This window comes from Canis aureus, chromosome 20 (assembly GCF_053574225.1).
Source record: "Canis aureus isolate CA01 chromosome 20, VMU_Caureus_v.1.0, whole genome shotgun sequence".
Classification (NCBI taxonomy): Eukaryota; Metazoa; Chordata; class Mammalia; order Carnivora; family Canidae; genus Canis; species Canis aureus.
In genome coordinates, this window is record NC_135630.1 from 40,320,655 (window position 1) to 40,346,089 (window position 25,435).

General features: G+C 35.4%; 1 protein-coding gene across 5 annotated transcripts in view; it reads right to left on the reverse strand.

Moving 5' to 3' along the window:
- The window catches only part of DPP10 (dipeptidyl peptidase like 10), a 1,281,550-nt gene that overhangs the window by 261,941 nt on the left and 994,174 nt on the right, over nt 1-25,435 (reverse strand). The gene's annotated exons all lie outside the window — the stretch shown is intronic.

Genomic DNA, 25,435 nt, shown 5'->3' on the forward strand with positions numbered 1-25,435 from the left:
GTGCAGACTACCCTAGGTTTAAGAGTGTTATTTCTAACTACAGAGGTCGCTGAGAACGTCTTTTTGCCTTCCGTCCCCCATCTCCTGCCTTTCCACTCCCAAACAGAAAGGATAGTATCAAGGTCAATAACATTGGAAAAGCTCTGAATACCAATCATACGAACATGTAAATAGAAGACCAAGACAAGAAGTTTTACTGTTTGCCCTGGGTCAGAGGGTGGAATGGAGACATTTGTTTCCTATGATCTTGCCAAGTTCATTAAGACCAGAAGTGCTGGGGGGAAAAAAAAAAAAAAGACTAGAAGTGCTGGGGTCCCTGGGTGGCTAGGTTGGTTAAGCATCTAACTTTGGTTCCCTCATGATCTTGGGGTCCTGAGATCCAGCCCTGCAATGCGCCCTGCTCTGGCAGGCAGTCTGTTTCTCCCTCTCCTTCTGCCCCTCCCCTTGCTCATGCTGTCTCCCTCATATAAATAAAATCTTTAAAAAAAAACCAAAACACTAGAAGAGCCATACAGAGGTAAACATAATAGACCGCTTTTTCTGATAACAAAAACTCATATACTTTTTGTGAGCCTATTAGTGATTAAGAGTTTGAAGTTTCATTATTTTATTTCACCACAACTAACTTCAGAGATTGGAGATAGTTAGCAAGTAGATGGCTTAAACTTCCTCTGAACCATTTCCATATTTCATTTTCTAACATTACTGCCACAGAAATATCTCATTGCTCTGTACACATGCCAGGACCTTCCATAACTCTGGTTGTGGACATGTCTTAAGGCATCTCACCACTTTTTTTTAAATGATTTTATTTATTTATTCATGAGAGACACACACACACACACACACACACACACACACACACACACGAGAGGGAGAGAGAGAGGTAGAGACACAGGCCGAGGGAGAAGCAGGCTCCATGCAGGGAGCCCGAAGTGGGACTCGATCTCCGGTCTCCAGGATCAGGCCCTGGGCTGAAGGTGGCGCTAAACCGCTGAGCCACCTGGGCTGCCCCCACAGGCATGATGTTCTCTCCTGGGAAATTTGAGCTTTCTCTGGTTCCTGAAGGCTGAGCCTTGCCTCATGTATTATAAATCTTCTATTAAAACAGATGTCCCCACTAGAGTGCAAATTCTTTGAATGAAAGATGGGCATGATACATAACCAGTTTTACTCCTAGTGGCTACACCACATTTCCTGATATTTAATTATTACAAAAGGAATAGACGTGTGAGGAAAATGCAATGTAATTAGTTTTTAAAAGGGATTAAGAAACATTTGTCTTTTTCTAACTTTTTTTGAAGGAATACAATTTTCCCTCTCCCCCGATAAGGTACATTTTAAAGAATAATGTGAAAAAGTCCTTTACTTTGCAATGTGGAGACCTAATTATCCAGGTCAAACTCTGCGCTGCTTACCTTTATGTTGTTTGACTTCTTTGGGCCTTAATTTCCTTAGCAATAAATCAGAGCGTTCTAAAGTCCCCTCTAACATAAAAATGCTGTCATTTCAGAGCACCTTCTTTACCCAGTAGGAAGGAAACAATTTAAGTCATGCTCCCGACAAACTTTCCCCTTCCCTTCCCTTCCCTTCCCTTCCCTTCCCTTCCCTCCCCTCCCCTCCCCTCCCCTCCCCTCCCCTCCCCTCCCCTCCTCTCCTCTCATCTCCTCTCCTCTTCTCTTTTTTCTCTCTTCTCTCCTCTTCTCTTCTTCTCTTCTCTCTTTCTGTTTTTGGAAAGAAAGGGGAGGTAGGGGGTCTGGGGGAGAGGGAGAATATAAAGCAGGCTCCACACCCAGCATGGAGCACAACCTCACAACCCTGAGATCATGACCTGAGCTGAAAGCAAGAATGGGGCGCTTGATTGACTTAGTTACCCAGGTGCCCCTAGAGAAAAACTTTCAAGAAACAAGGTCTCTTTATTTATCAAACAGAAAACACATGATGTAGCAAAACAAAAGGAAAGAATCCCAAACTAATTTTCACCATTCAGTTCACTTGCAGTAGCAGATGCAGAACATTTAGCACCTCTTCCATGTGGAGTTCCAACTTTTAGGCAGCATATGCTCGGATGCCATGTGTTCTGTTGCCCTTAAGACAGCAGATGTGAGAATTGGTCTAAATATGATCGGTCTTTTTTGGCTTTGTTCCCTAAAATGAGCCAGATCTAAATGAGTCAGACTAAAAACTTCTAGCCAGAGTTTTATTCTTGATGGGAAGAAAGGGCTGAAGAGTTATAGGATATATATTAAATTTTGTGCAGAAATAAACTATGGGACAAGTACAAATAATCCCCTCTGTGAAGTTTACAATTTTGACCAACATGCCTTTTATTTTCTATGGCCTCTACAGAGATTACACTCTCACACCTGATTTTTAAATATGTGAGACTTTAGTAATTAATATGAAGTAAGTGGGAAAGAGTGTCAGCCTGAAAAGACCTGCAGAAATAGCAGGTGTTTATCTTCCATCGTATTATTCGTGGACACCTTTGTGGCAGGTAATGTGAAAGATTTACAAATAAAAACAAGAAATTAAAACAATTATAACAAATAGCTGTAATTCCAGAAAGCTAACTATATTGATAATTTCCTAAGAATTAATTAACACTATAAAAGAACTCTTATTTTTATTATCATTTCTGTGACATGATATTATAAATAGTTAAAAGCACATTTTAATTTGTTTCTCAGTTTTCACTCTCACACTTTCAGGGAGAAAATAAGGATGTGAGAGTCAGTGTTTCTTCAGTTGTTCTTTTTTTCCTTTATCTAGTCAGGGACAAGAATGATCTAAATTCTTTTAGATAATTAATTTTCCCCTTTAAAATACAATTCTTAAATAAAAACCCATGTGATATGAATGCCATTTCCACAGCAAGAATTCAAATCATCATAATGATGACTTTCCCTTATTGATTCTTGGCAGCTAAGTTTCATTTCTTAATTCTTTGTTACAACCAAGGGGTATACTAATTAAACATTGGTACTCAATGAAGGTATTGTCTAAAATAGTTTACAGCAGTAGGAACATTGCCACGTGCATCTGCAAGTCATAACTTTTGTTCTTTGATACAAGATGAACGCATCCCTTTCATAAATACTGACTGATTACTACTTTCCACTACACTCTAGGCATGGAAAGGAAAAATTAATAAAAGAAAACAATAAAAACATAGTGTATGCCCTCAAGGAGCTTATTGTTAGTGGAAATACAACATATAATATTGAGGGGACAAGAGTTCAATTACATAATACAGAATAGAAGAGATCAAGTTTTCATGGAAATGTTAGTATTCAGCAGAAATGAAGGAACTTCTTTGTATCTGGTTATGCTTTTACCTGTGAGTTTATTGTTACCAGTTTTGTGCGTGTGTGGACAAAATTTGGATTGCCAGCTTTCCGCAACACCGGATCAATTCAGAGTTTTCATTAATATCTGCAAACATCATTTCCTGAATTTTGTTTATTTACTAAGCTGCTTTTGTGACCTGTCAAGGGACTTAGTATCCCTTATTCTTTGACCAGGTCAAAGGCTAAGACTGGCTCAAATCTTAATTTCCCAAGTGGGGTGGATTTTCTGGGGCATCCACTGAGTGTTTGCCACCTGACGTGACCTTAAAGAACCACAGATAATGTCTGGTTGGACTTTATCTCCATTTCTTCTGACTTTCATGACACTTGGCTGTGCTGAGGACCTCACTCTAATGCAATGTCTTCTGAGTCATAGAAGATGTCATCTCTGTTCTGCCAATACATTCTTAAGCCTTAAAAGTGAGGCCCACAGCATCCAAATTGGTAAGAAAGAAGTGAAATGTTCACTAATTGCAGATGGCATGCAGATAGAATTATATATATATATATAAATATATATAAAATATATATGCACATATATTTATACATATATAAATGAATATATATTATATATATAAATGAATTCAGTAAGGTTGCAGGATACAAAATCAATGTACAGAAATTGGTTGCATTTCTGAATGCTAATAAAGAAGGAGTAGAAAGAGAAATTAAGAAAACAATCCCGGGATCCCTGGGTGGCGCAGCAGTTTGGCGCCTGCCTTTGGACCGGGGCGCGATCCTGGAGACCCGGGATCGAATCCCACGTCGGGCTCCCTGCATGGAGCCTGCTTCTCCCTCTGCCTGTGTCTCTGCCTCTCTGTCTCTCTCTCTGTGTGACTATCATGAATAAATAAATAAAATTAAAAAAAAAAGAAAAGAAAACAATCCCATTTACAGTTGCATCAAAAATAATAAAATGCCTAGCAATAGACTGATCCCAGGATGTAAAAATCTGTCCTCTGAAAATTATAAAATATTGATGAAATAAAGGTGACACAAACAAATGGAAACATATGTCATGCTCATGGATTGGAAGGATAAATATTAAAATGTCCATACTAGCCAAAGCAATCTACAGATTTAATGCAATCCCTATCCAAATATCAACAGCATTTTTCGCAAACTAGAACAAACAATCCTAAAATCTGTATGGAACAAAAAGACCCTGAATAGCCAAAGCAATCTGGAAAATAAAGAACATACTAGAGGTATCACAATCCAAAATTACAAGACTACAAAGCTGCTGTAATCAAAACAGTATGGTGCTAATATACAAACAGACACAGAGATCAATGGAACAGAATAGAAAACCTAGAAATAAACTTATGGTTACATGGTCAATTAATCTTCAACAAAGTAGAAAAGTATATCCAATGGGAAAAAGAATGTCTCTTCAGCAAATGGTGTTGATAAAACTGGACAGCTATATGCAAAAGATGAACGGGATCACTTTCTTACAATCATACATAAAAATAAACTCAAATGGATTAAGGACCTAACTGTGAGACCCAAAACCATAAAAATCCTAGAGGAGAGCACAGGCAGTAATTTTTCTGATATCAGCCATAGCTTTTTTTTCTAGATATGTCTCTGAGGCAAAGGAAACAAAAGCAAACTATTGGAACTACATCAAAATAAAAAAAAACTCCTGCACAGCAAGGAAACAATCAACAAAACTAAAAGATAACCTACTGAATGGGAAAAGACATTTGCAAATAACATATCTGATAAAGGGTTAGTATCTAAAATATATAAACAACCCATACAATTTAATTCCCTTCCCCTCAAAAAATACCCCACAAATATTCCAATTAAAAATAGACATTTTTCCAAAGACAACATACAGATGGCCAACAGACACATGAAAAGATGCTCAACATCACTTATCATGCATCTCTAGTGTTTACTGCAGGATTATTTATAATAGCCAAGTTACGGAAGAGCATAAGTGTCCATTGATAGATGAATGGATAAAGAAGATGTGGTATTTATATACAACAGAATATTATTCAGCCATAGAAAGAATGAAATCTTGCCATTTGCAACAACATGGATGGGTCTAGAGGTTATACTGCTAAGTGAAATAAATTAGAAAAAGACAAATACCATATGATTTCACTCATTTGTGGAATATAAGAAACAAAAAAAGTGAAGAAAAAAGAGACAAACTAAAAAACAAATTCTTAATTATGGAGAGCCAATAAATGGTTAACAGAGGAGAGAGGGTTGGGAGGATTGTTGAAATCAGTAAAGGAGATTAAGAGTACACTTATCATGATGAGCAATGAGTACTGTATAGAATTGTTGCATCACTGTATTGTACACCTGAAACTAATATATTACACTGTATGTTAACTACACTGAAATTGAAAAAAAAATGTTCAAAATGAAAAGAGTAATGCCTGCAGGCACTGGTGAGTGATGGATAATGAAAAGTAGTATGTGTGCTTCTGACTTCACGCTAAAGTCAAAGATTTGATATAATCAACACAAACATTTCATAAATTGAATACTAAATTAATTTAATCCTTTTAAAGATAAAATTCTAACCAAAGTATTTTGCTATTATGAAGTGCTCAGTTTTATTAGACCCACAGAGAGGAGAGAATCCTTTAAGTCTTCCCAGCTTTGGAAGTAAGATCATGGGAGAATATTGAGGCACTACTGATACATAATCTCTGCAGGTACATTAACCATGTAGGGTCTACAGAGCCCTATAAGATCTGCCCTACTGTTAACACCGACATCATCTCTTCATGCTTCTCTCTCTCTCTCTCTGCTCCAGTCATACTGGGCTTCTTTGCTGCTCCAGATTCTTACATAGGACCAAGGTCTTGATATTTCCTCCACCTAGGAAACTTCTCCCCAAAGAGAGGTTTATCAGTCTTTTCTCACATCCCTAACTGTATGCTTTGCTGCTATTTACTCAGGAATGACTTCCCTAACCACTCTCTTGGGAGCTGCACCCTTCTTAATGGCATTTCCTTTTCTATTTTTATATATCTTTGTATACTAATCAGCAATAAAAATATGCATATATGTCATATGCATGACAATTGAGATGCAACCTAAGGATATTATACCAAATGAAAAAAATGTCAATCTCAAAAGTTATGCACTGTATGATCCCACTGATATGCCATTCTGTTGATAACAAAATCACAAAGATGGATAACAATAGATGCCAGGGATTGGAAAAGTGGAGGGAGATAATGCTATATAGGAGCAGCCTAAGAGATTTCTCTTTGTGATGACAGAAGAGATCTGAATCTCAGTTGAGGTGGTGGTGTTGGTTATATGTGAAAAAATCCAATAGAATTCTGAATAAAGGTATTGCAAAAAATGAGTGAATGCAAAACCTGGGAAAATCTGAGTAAGATCCACAGGCTATTTAATTTTATTGTGCAATTTTTAATAAATGTACTACTACTACTACTTCATTTTTGATGGATGCACTACTCCTGATTTTGATAATGTGCTATTGTTTTGAAAGATGTCACCACTGAGGGAAGTTTAGTGATGAATACAGAAGACAGACATCTGTGTCCTATGCTGTAAACCATGAGTCTGTATTTAAAAATAAATAAACAAATAAATAAAATAAAAAGTAAAATAAAAAATTCTACCCAGCACTTATCACCATCTAACTATCTAACTATTTTCTATATTTTCTCTTAGTATGCAAGCACCATATGGACAAGGAATTCTCATTGGTTTTTGCTCATTGCTGTATCCACAGTACAGAAGATAATTCTAGGCACACAGTAAGTTCTCTGTGAATAGTTATTAAATACATTTATGATTAATGAAAATATTTTACATTAAAAATCATCTTAACATTGTGATTAATATTATGACCTTTGATTGTGATCCCAGCTCTATTATCTAGTAAAACCTTCAACCAAACTCCTGAAATTTTTATTCAATTTTCTTACTCCAAAAAATTAATAATGCTTAAAAGGTTAAATTTTTAAAAAGTACACACACAATAACACAGAGACGGTGGGATGCTATCTGAGATAAACTTCTTGGAAATAATTACAGGAATATGCTTCAATAACCTTACAAAATTAATATCATTTGACCTATGGTTTATGTAGGTCATAGTTTTAAGTGCAGGGAGATCACCACAACATTATTTACATAGTGGGAAAATTGGAAGTAACCTAAATGTCCAAAGGCAGAAAAAAAAGGGCTATGTTTTTTAACATATAAATTGGAGATTATTTTTGGAAACAAACACTTCATTTCATTTTATGAATGGATATCTAATACAGATGTAATCCACAATAAGTCAATTATGGTCAGATTTTAAATTTCTATTCTTTATTAATATCATCACTATCAACAACATCATTATTTTTAAAAAATTCCCCTTCATACTGCCTTTTGCAATATGCCTATATTTTGCATTACACCAATAAAGGAAAAAAAATTGTCAATTATAAGGGAGAGTAAGTAAGCGTGCCTCCCACTATTTTGGTCTCATGGTATTACTGAATTCACAGAGATCATGTAAATTATTAATAAAATGCCCTCCCCACAGAATGTGTTATTATACATAATAGACATACATACTAAGTGAAATGCAACTGCAAAATGAATAAATAAAAATTTGTTCCTCAATTCCATATATAAGGAAGAGTAATCATGACAAAGTGATATCATTATGCTGAAATTATTAATGTTTCTGCATTTGAAATATCATAGGCATTTTCCTATTCAAAAAGAAAAAAGTGATTAAAATCATGTCAATCAGACACTATTCATAAATTTGAGTGCAGAATTATATGTGATAAAACTAGTTTAAGGTGAAAAATTATATGTGAAGAGCTTCAATTATTTAATTAATCTCTTTATGAAGATCAAATTTCACATGAATACTACTGGCTTGTCATCATCTCTAAAGTACATCTTATTTTGAGACAGGGTGTTGAAAACTTTTTAAAAAGAAGAAACAGTTTTGGGGAAGAAGAAGAAGAAGCAGAGAATGCATCTTCTCTCCCTGAGCGATGAGCTTTGGTCCCTCCTTCCCCTGGCCATACATTTATTCAACAAACAAATGGCAGCCATGTATGCTTGCAAGGTACTTAATGTAGTAGGGGTTCCACACAAACTAAGCTCCAGTTAGAGCCTTAAATAATCTCAAAAGCTCAGGGAAGAAAAATGTGTATCAAATTAAATTAAACATAATTAAATACAAGTAAGTGAAGCTAAATACAATTATATAATTCTTCATTATGTTTCAGGTACACTGGATTAAGTCTTATATATAAACATACATTTTTGCTCTTAAAAATCAAGTCTCAATTTTCTGACAATAAGCCTTGGTCATTTTCAAAAATGCATGGCCTCATTACTCTAATTATATTCTCTACTCCCTCTTTATGCTGAAATGCTAAGGTCCTTTCCATTTGGCTAATTAAGAGGCCCCCTTCATCACATACTGTCTTTGAGCTGGTTAATTTACTAACACACAATCTTTAACTGTTTTTATTTTTTAAATAGGCAACATAAAAGCAATGAGAAGTTTATTGGTGTAAATTCCAATTAGAAATCGTAATATTACTGTCTCCTGGTATAATTAGAAAACACCACTTGTGGATTCCTCTCTATGTGTGCACAGTCTATTTTTGCTATTTCTAGTAAGAATAACTATCATTACTGTTTTATAAAACATTATCTTCTATTTGTTTTCAAAATAGGATAAAATAAAATAAATCTGATTTTGGTTGAAATCTGTACCAAGGAAAATCAGGGAGTATTTAATCTGCAAAATTTCAAACACGACATATTAACCAGAGAGCCAAACTTTTCTTTCCTCCATGTTTATGGTATAATGTGTTTCAGAGGGAAAACTATCATTTTTTCTAAGATTAACTATTATTTTTCTCAGAGAGGCACTGAAATCAACCTATTCCAATAGAGTTTACCTATCTAGCTTTTAAAACAATTTAAAATTTCTTTGCACAACGTTTATAATAGTTATCCATCCACCTTTTTTTTTAACTTTTTTTTTTATTTTATTTATGATAGTCACAGAGAGAGAAAGAGAGAGAGGCAGAGACATAGGCAGAGGGAGAAGCAGGCTCCATGCACCAGGAGCCCGACGTGGGATTCGATCCCGGGTCTCCAGGATCACGCCCTGGGCCAAAGGCAGGCGCCAAACCGCTGCGCCACCCAGGGATCCCTCCATCCACCTTTTTTAAAAATTTCAAAGAAAGTAGGTATACTCTCTCTGACACTGGCCCTTGTATTGTTGAACAAGCAACTGTTAGAAAGACTTTCTTTATGCTGAGTCAAAATCTGTCCTTCCTGATGCCATCTGATAACACTAGCTGTAGTTCTACACTAAGGAATACATCTAATTTCTATTCTCTATGACAGTCCTTTAACACTCATAATATCTATTATTTGCCTCATATTTTACCAAGAATTCTCCTTCCACAGATAGATATCTAATTACTTCATTATGGTTTCTAAATCTTGGAGAATTATGACTGTCTCCTTTTACACAGTGTCTGGTTGGGTACAGCATCTCAAGTGTCTGTTATTTATTTATTTATTTATTATTTATTTATTTATTTATTTATTTATTTATTTATTTATTTGATTTTATTTATTCACTCATGAGAGACACAGAAAGAGAGAGAGAAGAGACAGAGAGAGAGACACAGGCAGAGGGAGAAACAGGCTCCATGCAGGAAGGATCGAAGGATCAATGCAGGATTGAAGGACTCGATCCCAGGTCTCCAGGATCACACCCTGGGCTGAAGGCTGCACTAAACCACTGAGCCACCTGGGCTGCCCTCAAGTGTCTTTTAATTGGGATTTAGAACCTCATGTGTTCTAGAACAGTACCAAACAGAACTATAATGCAATCCCTACATGTATAAGTTTAATTTCTTTAGCTATATTTACAAAAAAAAAAAGAAATAAGTGAAATAAAGTAATATGTTTTATTTAATCCAATGTATCAAAAACATTAATTAATATTAATCTCTCATAAATATGACACATTATCAATGTTTTACATTTTTCCTTTTTTACCAAACTTTCAAAATCTGGAGTATTTTACACTTATGGTACACCTCCTTTTGGAATAAGCAAATTTCAAGGGTTCAATAGACACATGTAGCCGGTGGCTATAGCACACCAAATACCACAGTTTTAGGGAGCTTAATTTTATTAACTCAGCCTAAAAATATATCAATGTATTTAGAGTTCATGTGATAATCTATGTTCATATTGCTTATAGCCAATGAAAATATCTAAATTGGCATTCAGTTAGTATCCCTTATCCTATATTTTAAGAATTATATTTTTGTTCTAAAACACACGCTTACATTTATTCTAACCAAGTTTGTGTTTACTAAATCAAATTTTCATTCTAGCCTGCTCATTCCAATCTTTGATAAGTATTCCTTTATTTATTTAAAACTGGTTTATCAGAATAAGTGAATTAACTGGATTTACCAAAATAACTAGTTAACTGGACTTTTTGTGGTGATCATTTTGCATAAAAATATTGAATCATTATGCTGTATACCTGAAATTCAGCTGATCCTTGAACATTGTGGGAGTTAGAGGTGCCCATCCTTGCCAGGGGGAATATCCCCCATAACTTTCAGGTCCTTAAAAGCTTAATATATAGCCCATTGTTGGCCTGAGCCATATCAATAATAGAAACAGACAATACATATGTTATATTTGTATTATTTATGCTTACAATAAGAATTAGAGAAAAGAGAAAATGTTATTAAGAAAGTCAAAAGAAGGGGATCCCTGGATGGCTCAGTGGTTCAGCACCTGCCTTTGGCCCAGGGCGTGATCCTGGAGTCCCAGGATCGAGTCCCGCATCGGGCTCCCAGCATGGAGCCTGCCTCTCCTTCTGCCTGTCTCTCTCTCTCTCTCTCTCTCTCTCTCTCTCTCTATCATGAGTAAATAAATAAAATCTTAAAAAAAAAAAAAAAAAGAAACAAAGAAAGTCAAAAGAAGGGCAACCCGGGTAGCCCAGCGGTTTAGTGCTGCCTTCAGCCTGGGGTGTGATCCTGGAGTCCGGGGATCGAGTCCCACATCAGTCTCCCTGCATGGAGCCTGCTTCTCCCTCTGCCTGTGTCTCTGCCACTCTCTCTGTGTCTGTCATGAATAAATAAATAAAATCTTTAAAAAAAAAAAGAAAAAGTCAAAAAAAAAAAAAGAAAATACATTTAGGATACTATACATACATTCACTGAAACAAATCCATATACAGGCAGGCCAGGATGGACTGGGCCAAGGATGGTGGAAGCTGAGGGTAGTGGGGTGGGTGCTGGCCCAGGAATGGTGATGTGACATAGCCTTGTGGCCTTGGCCTAGCAGTGGCAGCCACACGGTGATGAGGGTGGGGAGAGCAGCCTGGGCACTCAGTATGGTGGCCCCATCTGCCTAGACGTGGACCACTAGTTGGTGCCCAACAGCAGCTATACCCATACATGAGTGTCTAGACTCTAGGAGGCCTATGGGCTAAGGTGCCACCATGGAGAAGGGTATAAGCTAGACCTGGAGGCATCGGAGGCTGGGCAATTCAGTTGTAGAAGATTCAGGAGTAGGGGGTCGGGGGTATGAGGCTCCCTGCAGGACTACCCCTCCCCTCTGGACATTGTTCCTCTCCTTCGACCCAGCCTTCTGCTTATCAGCCCCAGGTACTCCACCTGACCACCCTATCAGCACATAGTGCATCTTGCAGCCCTACCCAACGTACCATCTGACAGCAATCACATATGAAGGCCCAAGTGGAAATAGCACAGGTGAGCCCTTCCAGAATTTCTGACCCACAGAGTCCATAATTATAATAAATTTATGTTTTATACTACTAAGTTTTTGAGTGATTACAGGGCATTGGGTCATCAGAACATGATCTTAACAGTATGACAGCATTTTGCTAATACAGTATTTCTCAAACCAGGCACTGTAATCATTGTATATTTCAGAATTTTCAGAATACCTATAATAAACATACTATTTCAAAAACAAAGGACAATAGATCTGATGCATCTGAATTAGTGCTAAACTGATAAATAAATACATTGACAGCTACTGCAAAAAGAGAAGAGTTGCAAATACTATTTTCCAAAGCTTAGGTTTCCTTCTTTCTCCCTCCCTTCCTTCTCGCTTCTAGGACTCTTCTCTTTAATGATCGATCAATGGATAGAAATTGACATTAATATTTTTTATTAATATATGTTTCATGCCTTTTCATCTTCCTTTAGTAAGGAGGAGGTTAACCAGGGAGTCATTTTAGTGGCAGCAGCAGCTATAACAGAAACAGAAGTTGCATTCTCTGCACTCTGGAGGCAGGATACTCTCAGCGTCAACTCCAAACCCCATATATTTGAATAGAGTCACTTTCCTAGGATGAAATTTCCCTGAGTTTATTTTTAACAGGATTATTTGAAATATTTGTGTATCCCAAGTGTATGAAGCTTAATAGCTTAGACAATCTCATGACCAGATCATGCACTCCCCCAGACTTCTTAAATATGTGTCTGTAATTGTAAAGCACTGAAGTATTAAGGCTAAAATTTAATTAAATAATTCACTAGAGACGAGTTACTTTTTTAGGCACTAGTGCATACAGAATTCATTTTACAGTGATGCCTTCTTAGTTAAAGTAGATATTTATCATAAAGAGGGTCTTGTGTGCAGAGTTACAAACTAGTAGGAACATAAATGGAAATAAATGCATCCAACTCTAGAGGATAACAATACTGTTCTTTGGCAGAGCATCAATTCTGGAGGACAGATACCAACACAGCAAGTATATCACATATATAAATGATTTGTTCCTTCTATTAGACACAATTTAAAAGATTCACTCAGTTTTTAACACTCTATTCAAAAAGACCTTATTCTCATGAAGATTTAAGTCCCATCATGCAGAAAGGACAGTTCTAATTATGCCAAAATGACAGTAAATTTAATTAAAGTTTCTGACCTCAAACATAAGAAACAATAAGGGAGATAACAATGTAAAATAAATGGTTAATTTAACTATTCATTAGTCCATTTAATGTGTATTTTTAATCCAAACAATAAGAAAACTATAAATTAGAATGAGTTTAAATACTCATTTCTACTTGTTTGTCTTAAAAAATGTGCATATAAAAACACTACTGATTTCAAAGATGGCTTAAAAATGCAATTGTTAAATAATTCAAATGGACCAATAGTTTCAAACAGACTGTGAAAATACATAAAATAAACTGGATCTAAATATTTAAACTATTTATGACTTATGACTCAGAATAACACGAATAACTTTGCTTAATATAAGCAATGTTAACTATTAGTTCCTAACTATAAGTATTCCGATCATCAAGATTTCAAATCTAGATTTCATCATACATTGTAATATGTTATTCTTCTTTATTATTTTCAAATTTGTGGCATCAAAATGCATTCCATAGTGATTTAGTTAACTATTAAAAAAACAACTAAGAAGCAGCTACAAAAATGAAATGTAAAATCACCAGGCTGGAGAAGTATAATAAATGCTACATGAATATTGCAAATAATGATATGCAATACAAGTACTATTTTTCTTATAATTACTTAATTAAAATACAGTCGATATGATTTTAAATGAATGAGAAAATAATTATGCCAGAGTACAGAATAAATCTTTGAATATATGTAAGGACTTTTTCACAATGGTAGTATGATCAAAAGACTAGGGACTTTGGATCTAGAAAGATCGGATAATGCTCCAGCTCTCAAATGGCAGTGCACTTAGGTTAGTTAGATTTCTAAGTCTCCTAACTCTGTAAAAAAATGACATCACTGGCCAAGGAGCAAGGACTTTGGTATGTTTAAATTGATATATATACTTCTCATATAATAGACAGAATTTTAGTAATCAACAAAAATTTGTTGATTGAATCTTAATCTCTTAATTTAAGATGTTGATTTAAACTTAATCTCTTTTTTAACTAGTTGTCAAAGAAAAACAGGGTAATAGGAAAACGAGTGATCAGATAAATTATCTTATATAAAAATCCATTATACACACATACACACAAATACACACAACATATGTATCTACTCCAATCGGCAATTAACTATGATCTATGTAGCAGAATACTATACAGTAGGGAAAATGAACAAGGTATTGTCCATTTATTGAACAATGCAGATATATTTCACAAATTTATTGTTGAGCAAAAAAAATATACATAATGTATGAGTCCATATATGATAAAGTACAAAAACAGATGAAACTAATCTAAGCCTTAAAAGCTTGAACAGTGGTCTTCCTTGCCTACAAAGGAGCACAGTAGTGCTTTGCTTCTTGATCAGAGCAATCATTACATTACAAAGATGTGTTCAGTTTGTAAAAATTCATCAGGCTATTCCCATAATGTAGTTATGTTCCTGTATGCATGTTACACTTCAACAAAAAATTAAGTATGAATAGTTTGAATACAATCTTACATATTTTGCTCCAAATCTCATGTATCCTCACTAAGCCACATATAACATCACAGATTAAGCATCAGTCTTGAAGAGTAAATGAGGCCAGAGTGTGGTGTACAAGGTCAGAAAGGAACAGGTGGACATCAAATCCATGATCAAATTATTTTGAAATATTACAGAAAAAAATGGTAGATAATATTTCTTAAATGATATATATTTTTTTAAATCACTGTCATGTACAATGGTTAAATTTTGGCTACTTAGGTCTTTTCTTAGGTACAGCTCTAGGATTTTAAGAGATAAGTTTCTCTTGGGGTGCCTGGGTGGCTCAGTTTGTTAAGCATCTGACTCTTGGTTTCATCTGGTCAAGATCTGAGGGTTGTGAATTAGCACCATGCATGGGGCTCTGTGATTAGCAGAGAATATGCTTGAGGAATCTGTCTTGCCCTCTGCCTCCCCCGCTCCCTCTCTCTCAAATAAATAAATCTTTAAAAAAAAAAATCAGTTTCTCTCAACAGGTGGTTCTCCATCTTGAGCATGCATCAGAATTACTTCAGTGGCTTATTAAATCACAAATTATGACCCCCAAATCAAAGATTCTGTTTGGTTGGGTTCTTTACAGAGCCCATGAACTTGAGCTAATAGTTCCCAGGTAGTCTCTAAGGCTGCTTTTTAGGACCATATATTGAGAAGTACTATTCAAAAAAAAAAAAAATCGTTTCAATCCTGAGTCATACATTAGATAAGCTTGGGAGCTCCTTTATTTCTCTATTTCCACCAGTAAAAGAAGAATAACAACAACCACTGTAAAGAAAACTTATAAGGAATAAGGGTATTCTCCAGGGAGCATCTGGGTTACTCAGTGGGTTAGGCATTTGACTCTTGATTTCATCTCAGGTCATAATCTCAGGGTCATGAGCTCAAACCCTGCAATGACCCCTATGTGTCAAGCCCTACATTGGGCACCTTGCTGGGCATAGAGCTTGCTAAGATTCTCTCTATCCCACTCTCTCTGTTCTTCCCCATCCTTAGCACATATTCTTTCTTTCTATCTCTCTCAAAAAATATTTTTAAATAAAAAAAAATAAAATTCTCCAGGGGATTTTGATGTGCAGCCGAGACTGAGAATCACTGTTTTAGTTTTACAGACACTCACTGTTTTCTATGTGCCATTCACTGTAGGAAATTCTATGGGCATTAAAATAAGTGAAGAAAAATTCTTGACCTTAAAGGTCTTATAATTTAGAAAAGAGGATACACTCATAAAAAGAATGTGTTCAATATAATGGCAGAAATGTGAAGATGTAAGTATAAATCAGATGTCATGAATGCATAGAGATGGGTGACTTACTTTCACCTGGCACTTTAAGGAAACATTTGCTAAAGGTTCTGGTTCATTAGTTCAACACATTAAATTTTAAATTATTTTTTCAGCAACACTGGGCCAGGCATTGTGTTAAACACAAATACAGCTATGATAAATTCTACAAAGGGGAGGTAGCATACCATGAATCTTATAATGAGGGAATTTGACCAAGTCAGAGAAGTCAAGAACAGCTTTGATGATGAAAAATATGACTGAATTGTCATCTAAAGAATAAAGTAAAAGTTACTGATAGGAAACAGAGAATATGAGGTAGGAGTTTGTTCCATGTAGAAGAGGGAGGGAAAACCATGTTTTGAGGTATGGTAGGTAACCTGAGAACTGCTGAAAGTAAGGGGAAAGCTGTGAGAGGTGAGGCTGGAAAAGCAGGGCCTTATAGTCTCTACAATGACTTCTAGTCTTTATCCCAAAGAAGTCTGGGGAACATTTTAAGAAGAATGACAATTACGTTTTTTTATGAGAGAGAAAGGCCAGGAGGGGAGAGGGTGAGAGAGAATCTTAAGTAGGCTCCTGCCCAGCATGAACCTGATGTAGGCTGGATTCCACAACCCTGAGATCATGACCAGAGCCAAAACCAGGAGTCATAAACTTGACTGACTGAGTTACCCAGGGACCCCAATCAGGTTTTCTAACAAGATCAGTTTATCCTGTTTGGAAAACTGAGTAGAAAGAATAAGAGTGATTGAATGAAAACATGCTAGGGGCCTGGTATTCTCACAAACCAGAGACAATGTAAGCACATCATCCCTCCACTGCAGGACTCTTTATTATTTTTTTTTGAAATATATTTGACATCTAATGTGCAAATTTACAGAGTAAACATGTTAATTTGATACATGAAGATTAATATATTGTACTCTGTAATCTATCTTTCTTTAAGATTTTAATTATTTATTCATAAGAGACACATAGAGAGAGAGGCAGGGACATAGGCAGAGGGAGGAGAAGCAGGCTCCCTGCAGGGAGCCCATTGTGGGATCCCGGGAATCCAGGATCATGCTCTTGGCTGAAGGCAGAAGCTCAACCACTGAGCCACCTGGGTGCCCTTCTGGTTTATATTTTATACTACTTATTTACAATGAAGGTCTTGATAAAGAATTTTCAAAAACTGTCTATAAACCTATATTAGTAATCAATCACACTTGCTTTATGACTTTTGACACTGTAACTGCAGACCATTTAAGTGTTAAAATAGTATAGTTAACTTGAAAGGGCTGAGAAAAAAGGATCATACTCTTCATACTTCAGATACAAAGACTGTATCAAGTCAAGCTCTGAATAAAGCATTTCAACATTGGGTAACCTACAGATTCATGTTTCAATAATGGAAGCCTACAGGTAACACAGAAGAATTCAGTTGTTGACCTTTAAAAAAAAAAAAAAAAGAAAACACCTTCTAAACTTGTCCTATGTTAAACTGACATTTGACTCAGATTGAGGACACTGGCCGGGAGAAAAGGCTAAATCAGCACTCTCAAGCAAGCTACCCTGACACCAAACACAAAAACAAAAAGCAGTGCTAGATCCTTTATGGTTACTCTCTCACAGAATCCTTAAGGCAGAATTTTATCACATGACTTTCCCTTTATATCAGACAATTATACAAGATAGTAAGTTTGAGAAGTATTCATATTTTCTTCTTCTTCATTATAGCAATGGGGAAACAGAGGCTGAGGACACATGTCATATCCATGAGACAGCTCACATCTCTCGACTGTGTTGTATGGCCTTCTAATAATACAAGAATATTCCTTTGTGGTCTTCCCAGGTGACTATTACTATGTTCACTTATATAAAAGACAGGTATTTCCCATTATTATGATCTTTTAGGAAGATTGGTTTTAATCACTTACCACCGTAAACAGTTGAAAATAAAATAAAATGGAATAAATATATCTATTCACATATTTAATAAATATATATACCTATGTTATATGCATATATTTAATATTTTAAAATATGCAAATATATAATGTATATTATATAGTATATTTGTTTATAAATATATATTTATTCCATTTTATTTTTTATACATATATGTATACATAAAAACCTATGAAGAAGGGAAAATGTACAATGATATATTTCCATATTGGTGGACATGTTTCTAAGCCTAGAGACAAAAGAAAGCACAGCAATGTAAAAGATGAATTTTATCACAAAATTCAAACTTTCTCTTAAGAAAAAAATAATTAAAGCCAAAAAATTGGTCTTATGTTTTAAAAAAAGATAATAAAACTAATAACTGAATTATACAAATGTATATTTTAAAAATACACAAAGGCTACAGAAGATAAATGGTGTACATAAACACATTATTCACAATAAAATTAATAAATCTGAAATCATGTGCTGGGAATGTTAGTCAAATCAGTATTCAAATACATAAGACATATATACCTAGGAAATGTATATATGTATTTTTATATTTATATAGGTATATATGAATATATTGAATATATTTAATTTTGTGTATGAATATATACATATACTCAAAGAACTATAACCAAGGAACCATGTCTGAGGAGGCTTTTCGAGATCTGGACATGACCTGCTTAATAAAAATGCTGGACTGCAAAGGATGAAAATATGGTGAGCTCTAGAGAGACTGAGTATACTTGGCATGTAAACTAAGAAAATAAGGGACTAAGTTAGCCAGCCACTAAGGTGGTTCCCCCAAATTCTCTCTTCTTAATAGTCTCCTTCCACATTGAATTAGAGCTTACTCTTATGGCCAACTACTACTACTAATAATAAGAGTAATAGTAATAATAGTAATAATAGAAAGGAAAATAAAAATACACCTTCAGATCACCTGGGGGTCTCACATTTGCCGGGCCACCACAGAACTGTATATATTTGCATATATTTTTTTATTTGCATATTTTTTTAAAAGCTGATGGCTGAGGTCTAGATTCCACTCAGCTTGAATCTAGGTGCCAATACACTCTTTTTTTGGACACTGACAGGTATTGGCACATACTCAACTACTGAGAATGTCTAAAAATACAATAGGCTGCTTGGACAAGCACAAAGGTTTGCAAGACAACCAGGAGCTCAGGCAAGGTTGAACAACAAAGTGCATCTTTTACACAAAGCTACTCCTTGTCAACTGTGAGAGGTGACTGTTTCATCAACTATATAGAAACCAACAGAATCAAGCATAAACAGAGGAGTATGTTTCAAATGAAAGAACAAGACGAAACACACACACACACACACATACACACCCTTAATTACCTGATGAAGAGATCAAAGTAATGGTCATAAAAAGCTCACCGAACCAAGAAGTAGAATGGATGAACACAATGAGAACTTCAACAGATATAGAGAATAGAAGAAAGTACCAAATAGAAGCTACAGATTTGAAGAATACACTAACTGAACTGAAAATATATACTAGATGGGTTCGACAGATATACACACACACATATATATGTATACACACATATATACATATTCAACCATAAAATAATTAAATCTTTCCATTTGGAACAACATGGATGGACCTTGAGGGCATTATTATAATTTGATAAGAGAACAACACATGCCATATGATGTCTGTTCTATGTAGAATATTTTAAAAATTAAATATAAAAACTAAGCTTATAGATACAGAGACTATATTAGTAGCTGCTAGAGATAGAGCTGAGAGGTAGGAAAAATGGGTGAATTGCTTTTGTTTTTTGTTGTTGCTTAAATAAATTAAGGGGCACCTGGATGGTACAGTCAGTTGTGTCTGACTCTTGGTTTCAGCTCTGATCATGATAGTGGAGTCATGACATGGAGCTTCATACTGCGTGCGGATTCTGCTTAAGATTCTCTTTCTCACTCTCCCTTGGCCCCTCCTCTGAAATAAATAAATAAATTTCCAAAAAAAAAATAAATTGAATTAAAAGAAAAGCTCTGTGAAAGTAACAGGTAATTTTTTTTTTTTTTTTTAAGAGAGTAAGTGCAAGCAGTGGAGCTGAGGGGCAAATGGAGAGGGAGAAAGAGAATCTTAAGCTGCACAGAGCCTGGCACAGGGCTCCATCTTATGAGATCATGATCTGAGCAGAAATCAAGAGTCAGACACTTAACCAGTTGACCCACCAAAGCACCCCTAATAGGTAACTCCTAAGGAAGCATTTAAGTTTCTGCTTTAATCTTTTGTATTATTCATCCTGAGGACATCCAGGTATCATATTATGAGGGCACTCAAGCAGCATTTTAGAAACATCGTCAGGAAGAAATCTGAAGCCTCATGCCAATAGTTAGCACCAATTTGCCATCCATGTGAGTGACAGACCTTGGAAGTGTATTCTTCAACCTCGGTCAAGCTGTTGGATGGCTGCAGCTCCTGCTGATAGCTGACTGCAATTTCATGAGAAATCCTGAGCCAGAAAACACCCAGCCAAGCCAATTCCAAATTCCATTACACAGAAACTGAGCACAATAAATGCTTTTTTTTAAAAAGTCACTAAGTTCGGGGAAATTTACTGCATAGTAACATAAAACTAATACTGATTGTATGTGTGTGTGTGACAGAGACAGGGAGAGAGAGAATGTGTGCATGTACTTGATTAGTAGATAATCAAGTTAATAATTACTTTTTTAAAAAATGTAGTTCTAAGTTGGTAAAGATGGTAATATAAGAGGCCAAACATTCCCTAATGGTAGTTATAAACCAACATAACCATTTTGGAAAGCAGTGTTTCTATATATAGCATGAGCCTATATATTGTGTTATACTTGGACCCCTATCTCACACTTTACAAAAGTCAATTCAAAATGAATCAATAACCTAAATATAAGAACCAAAAGCATAACATTTTCAGAAAAAAAGTCATAGGGGTAAACCTTTATGAGCTTGAGTCTGACAATGGATTTCTATGACACCAAAAGCCTATGTTTAGATAAATTACATTAACCAGAATTTTTAAAATTTATGCCTCAAAGGACATTATAAAGAAAGTGAAAAGATAATCTACTGAGTGGGAGAAAATATTTACAAGTCCAATATAAGAGTGTACTGTTCAGAATATATAGACAGTTCTTAAGGACAACTACCAAAAAGAAAAATAAAAGGAAATAGGCATAAGAATTCAATAGTCATTCCTCCAAAGAAGAAATACAAAGGACCAACAAGCATATGAAAACATGATCAACATCATTAGTCATTAAGGAGGTATACACCAAAACCACAATGAGATACCAATTCATACATACTAGGATGGTTCATAATAAGAAAAACAGAAAATAACAACTATTAGTGAGAATACAGAGAAATTAGAACTCATATATTGTTGGTGGGAATAAAAAACGGTGCAGCCACTTTGGAAAGCAGTTGGGTGGTTCCTCAAAAAGTTAAACATACAATCAGCATCTTACTCAGTAATTTCACACCTCAATATATACTCCCAAAATTGAAAATAGGTATGCAGGAAATTCTTGTGTATAAATGTATCCACTATTCAGAAAAGCCAAAAGTTGGGGAGTAAGCAAATATTCCTCAAAGGATAAGCACACGAACTGTGATATATTCATGCAAAGGGATATTATTTAACCACAAAAAAATGAATGAAGTCCTGATCCATACTGAAATGTGGATAAACTTCAAAATACTATGTTAAGTGAAAAAAGCCAGACACAATTCACACGTTCAATGCAATCCCTATCAAAATACCATGGACTTTCTTCAGAGAGTTGGAACAAATCATTTTAAGATTTGTGTGGCATCAGAAAAGACCCCGAATAGCCAGGGGAATACTGAAAAAGAAAACCAGAGCCGGGGGCATCACAATACTGGATTTCAAATTGTACTACAAAGCTGTGGTCATCAAGACAGTGTGGTACTGGCACAAAAACAGACGCATAGATCAATGGAACAGAATAGAGAATCCAAAAATGCCCCCTCAGCTCTATGGTCAACTAATATTCAACAAAGCATGAAAGACTATCCACTGGAAAAAGGACAGTCTCTTCAATAAATGGTGCTGGGAAAATTGGACATCCACATGCAGAAGAATGAAACTAGACCACTCTCTTTCACCATACACAAAGATAAACTCAAAATGGATGAAAGATCTAAATGTGAGACAAGAATCCATCAAAATCCAAGAGGAGAACACAGGCAACACCCTTTCTGAACTTGGCCACAGTAACTTCTTACAAGATACATCTATGAAGGTGATGGAAACAATAGCAAAAATGAACTATTGGGGCTTCATCAAGATAAAAAGCTTTTGCACAGCAAAAGAATCAGTCAACAAAACTAAAACACAACCTACAGAATGGGAGAAGATATTTGCAAATGATAAATCAGATAAAGGGCTAGTTTCCATCTATAAAGAACTTATTAAACTCAGCAGCAAAGAAACAGACAATCCAATCATGAAATGGGCAAAAGACATGAAGAGAAATCTCAGAGGAAGACATAGACATGGCCAACAAGCACTTGAGAAAATGCTCCGCATCACTGGCCATCAGGGAAATTCAAATCAAAACCACAATGAGATACCACCTCACACCAGTGAGAATGGGGAAAATTAACAAGACAGGAGACAACAAATGTTGGAGAGGATGTGGGGAAAGGGGAACCCTCTTACACTGTTGGTGGGAATGTGAACTGGTGCAGCCACTCTGGAAAACTGTGTGGAGGTTCCTCAAAGAGTTAAACATAGAGCTACCCTACGACCCAGCAATTGTGCTGCTGGGGATTTACCCCAAAGATATAGATGCAGTGAAATGCCAGGACACCTGCACCCCGATGTTTATAGCAGCAATGTCCACAATAGCCAAACTGTGGAAGGAGCCTCGGTGTCCATCGACTGATGAATAGATAAAGAAGCTGTGGTCTATGTATACACTGGAATATTACTCAGCCATTAGAAATGATGAATACCCATCATTTGCTTTGACGTGGATGGACCTGGAGGGTATTATGCTGAGGGAAATAAGTCAATCGGAGAAGGACAAACATTATATGGTCTCATTCATTTGGGGAATATAAAAAATAGTGAAAGGGATTAAAGGGGAAAGGAGAGAAAATGAGTGGGAAATATCAGTGAGGGAGACAGAACATGAGAGACTCCTAACTCTGGGAAACGAACAAGGGGCAGTGGAAGGGGAGGTGGGCAGGGAGATGGGGTGACTGGGTGACAGGCACTGAGGGGGGCACTTGATGGGATGAGCACTGGGTGTTATACTATATGTTGGCAAATCAAACTCTGATAAAAATATATACAAAAAAAAAAAAAAAACACAAAAGAAAAAAGCCAGACAAAAAGGTCACATGTCATACAATTACATTTACATATCAAAATGGGTAAATCCATACAGATAGAAATCAGATTGGTGATTACTTAAAGGTATCGTAGGGAAACATGGGGACTGCTTGATTAATGTGTATGGGGTTTTCTTTTGGTTGATAAAAGTGTGTCGGAATTAGATAGGGGTGGTATAGCCTCGTGACTATGCTAAGTGCCACTGACTTGTACACTTTAAGGCAGCTTATTTTGTGTTAACCATTATGAATTTCAGTTCAATTACACAATGTTATAAGTTTCACTCAGAAATTCCATGTATGTAAATGCATTCTATAGAAATTGTATAAATCAGGAAAAGGAATATACTAAAAACTATTTTCAAAACATTTTAAAACCTGAAGATAACTAAGTTCCAACAATAGGGAGAATCTGTAAGTTGTTGGAATCTAGCTTTTGATTACATTTTTCTGGTTCAGCTCATCAGCCTTACATTGAAAATAAAGACAAAATATTGTATAAGTCCATTTGTTAGTGCATGACTATGACTTCCTAATTGAAAGATCTGGATAAATTTCTAAATCATCAAACTCTGTGTTTTTCAGCTTTTCTGAGATTAAGTTTTCTCCTCCCTCAAATCAGGATAATAATGCCTGCCTAAAATAATGTTTAATACATGATACCCCCACCTACCTACTTTTACATATAAAGGGGACAAAAGGAAAAAAATACATTAAAATAATCTTAGTGGATGCGCTTAGGGGGTTGTATTTTACAGGACTTTTTTCCATCTTTGTTAATGAGCATTATACACATGTTTATGAATACACAAACACATACACCAGACCCACACACAGAGTAAAAATGTCATTTAATTAATGTAAAAACATCAACGGCCCCAAATGGCTATCTCAGTCAGTATAAGCTGTAAAGAATAAAATGGAATTCAAAATCTTCTATTATTTGGGCTTTACTAGGTATATAGGTTTATTTATTATTAGTTAGTTAGTTAGTTACCAGTGATCTAGAGAATCTGAACTAACTGTCATCCCTCAAAGACTTGAAGCTCCTACCATGAAGCCCCATGTTATCTGCCATCTGGAATGCTTTTTTAATCATCTTTACCTGTTTACTCTTCAAATCTTATCATACACTTCCTTTCCCCACATGATTATCTTGAGTAGAAATTTTCTCTATTTGTTAATATTACTACTCCTATAACACCTCACACAATGCTGTATATAGTAGATATAAGTGTTTGTGTCATATTGCCTCTGATTGTATGTTTCCTGAGGTAGATATAAATACCTTTGGATATTTCAGCAAAATATAAAACAAGTATTTTTCTTGCAACTACATGTGCTTTTCAGAATCTCAATGAATAGAGATAATGCAGAGGAAAATAAAGTAAAAAGTTTGAGATTTGTAATTGGAAAAGATGTTTTTGATTATAATCTCGTTTTTTAGTGTCAATTATTTTTTAATAAAAACATATAAATTTATCTAAAAATACAGTACATGTATACTCCAAAAGACTAATTACTTAGAAGGTCCTTTGAACTGTGAAATTTTATGTGCTCAAAGCCTTTCAATGCATTATATGAGGCCTCTTGCCTTAAGTCTATAAATTTTTATTGTCTTAAAGGACATAAAATTTTTTTGAATGGTTTCCAATCATTTATTTTCTACAGAAACTAATCTGCTGAATTGCCTTTCAACATTTACTTTGCTTCTTAACAGTGCAAATTATATCTAAATACAAAATACTCAACAACCATACATATTGCTCTAATTGTGTGCTGTAGAGCTGACATGGAATAATGAAATGCTAATTGCAATTAGAACATTTTATTTGTTCAGAATTGATTCCTTGGTTTGACCCACTTTCAGAATTTTCTATAACCACAAGGCTTGTGCTCAAATACCACCAAAAAATTTACTGTCCATAACCTGAATCAGTGTTTTCACCAGTCCTCTCCCATTATACACACTGCAGCTTAGGG